General features: G+C 40.8%; 1 long non-coding RNA gene across 1 annotated transcript; it reads left to right on the top strand.

The window, feature by feature from the left end:
* Positions 1-741: 741 nt before the first annotated feature.
* Positions 742-2,189, top strand: LOC104961292 (uncharacterized). Its single transcript, XR_800081.1, has 3 exons — positions 742-842; positions 980-1,203; positions 2,043-2,189. It is a non-coding gene; the product is annotated as an uncharacterized lncRNA (long non-coding RNA).
* Positions 2,190-2,616: the final 427 nt, after the last annotated feature.

Raw genomic sequence — 2,616 nt, 5'->3', positions numbered from 1 at the left:
TAATGCCGCTAAAATCAGGTGATAATCACAGCAAGTTTAATTCATTCTGAAGGATTACTTCATTTAAACTACACATGTCAACATCATGGGAGAGAAAAATCAGGGCATTACCAGACTCAGAAGAATTCTTTAGTAGAAGAATATACATTTTTGTAAATAAATTCCTTGGCAATGCATCTAATAGTTATTACGCTATTTCAGTGTGGTCCAAAGTAGCTAAAATTAGGGAGGTGAACAAAAGAACAGCACTATAACCAAGGCTTGTCATTCTATCTGGATCTTCAGGCCAGGGGAGAGGTGCAGATGGATGATGTGAGCTGAGGTAGCAACATTGTAGCACTTCAATTCACCATTCACCATGCATTCCATGCAGAATATTTGAGGATCATCGAACAAGGTGTGGCATGCACATGCAACAGATGTTGTTGCAAAGCTTAAATAAAACCTTTTTAGGTTCAAAATAATCCAAAAGGGTGTGCTCTGCTGCTCGCTCTGCTCGGAGCAGCCCATTGCAGGCCTCTGCACGGAGCTTTCAGAATCAGATTGAGAAACAGAATACATTTATTCGTCCCACAGAGGGGTCATTTACATTGTTACAGCACAACACACTGGCTCTTAAATTGCATTTGTTTTCTGCCCTCCTCTTCATCATTAATTCCATTCAGGTCCATTAAGGTGATTGATAGTCTTCACTGTGGTTTTGAAGGTTCACTAATCTTACCTCTGATATCTTCTTACAGTCACAGATGAGGATACAGTTAAAAGGTACTATGCCAAGTTTGAGGAGAAGTTCTTCCAGACGTGTGAAAAAGAGTTGGCCAAGATCAACACCTTCTACTCTGGTAATGACTACAACTACTACCACTGCTCCATACACACACTCATTTCAATAAACCTCTGAGAGTTTGTTGTGATTATTATCCTGCACATCATTTCTACACTTAAAATCCTTTTTCTTGTATTCTTCTCCTCCCTCCAGAAAAGCTTGCTGAGGCCCAGCGGCGGTTTGCCACGCTGCAGAACGAGCTGCAGTCATCGCTGGATGCTCAGAGGGAGAGCTGGGCCAACGGTCGGGGGCTGAGGAAGAGGAAGACGGTGTTCGCCCTGTCGCAGCAGGAGCGCTGCAAACACAGGAACATAAAGGACCTGCAGCTGGCCTTCTCCGAGTTTTACCTCAGCCTCATTCTGCTGCAGAACTATCAGGTACGCTCTCAAACTAAAACACAAAGCGTGATCCAACACTCAGTCCTTTTCTACACCTCATTTATTTTCTCTCTATTTGCTATTATTCGAAAATAACAAAACGGAGGGTTTCATTAACTTTTCATTTCACTATCATCCTTTCCTGTTCAACTTCAGGAAAATGGTGCATGGTTTTCCTCCGTTTGAACCACACCTGTAACCAACAAGAGCATAACATTAATCCTGGATCAGTTGTCCCCAGTCCGAGCAATACATGTAGCTTTCATTGGCTTTTACTGCTTTGCAGTTCATGGTAAACATTATAAGTTAACATTGACAGCCCTATTAACACTATATTTAAACATGTTTACTATTCATAATACGTTTTAGAGAAACATTTTTGGTCACATAAATGATAATAGTTTGTTGTGGTGATACTTAGTGATAATGCAGTTTATACAAATTGCAGTCAAAACTGCACTAATTCATACGTTTATAGAGGGTATTAACATGAAAAGAAACCGTTACAAATTAAATGTTAGCTTGGAGTTAAATGTATCAGGTGGACATGAAGCCAACTCCAAAGGAGGTTCAAAGTCTGCTGCATGTGTCGTCATAACAGCTTTTTAATATGTCAGATGTGATTTACTGCTTGTTTGTTCCCGGCATGGTGTTTCCGTTAATCCTGATACTGTAGTAGGTGCGCTGCACATTCACTGTTAATAAACACAGCTGGACCACATGCAGAGCCTCCTGGCATATCCCTTTTTAGAGTTTCACATCTTCAATCAGCCGCTTTGACAGCGTTGATTGGTCTTTCATTAAAAGTGTTCTCTCCCTCTCCCTGCTTGTCTCTGCAGAACCTGAACTTCACAGGTTTCAGGAAAATCCTGAAGAAGCATGATAAGATTTTGGAGACTTCCAGAGGGGCCGACTGGAGGGTAGTCCATGTTGAAGTGGCTCCATTTTACACATGCAAGAAAATCACACAGCTTATCTCTGAGACTGAGGTACACACACACACACACACACACACACACACACACACACACACACACACACACACACACACACACACACACACACACACACACACACTAGGGATGTGCATCTCCATCACTGAGGCCGATGTGATGCGCATCTCATTAACGATACATTTGAAACACCAGGCGATACGATTCACCCCTGTTGCGATATGATTTGATTCAACATTATGCAAAATAATGATACAATTTAATATGTTATGACAGAGGGTTTTGTTTTATTCCTTATATGCAGCAAATCATAAATTAACAAAAAGGTGCTTCACATATTTGGTTCTCTCTACTACTGTGCATCCCATCATGCTGTTTATTTTTTACCTTTTTTACCTTAAAAAACTCTCCAGAGTACAGTACAATGTTATAACACCTCACAGTTAAACAATTTAAGGAT

Source organism: Notothenia coriiceps, unplaced genomic scaffold, assembly GCF_000735185.1.
Source record: "Notothenia coriiceps isolate Sejong01 unplaced genomic scaffold, NC01 NC01_scaffold00033050, whole genome shotgun sequence".
NCBI lineage: Eukaryota > Metazoa > Chordata > Actinopteri > Perciformes > Nototheniidae > Notothenia > Notothenia coriiceps.
This window is presented reverse-complemented; position numbering and strand designations above follow the sequence as displayed.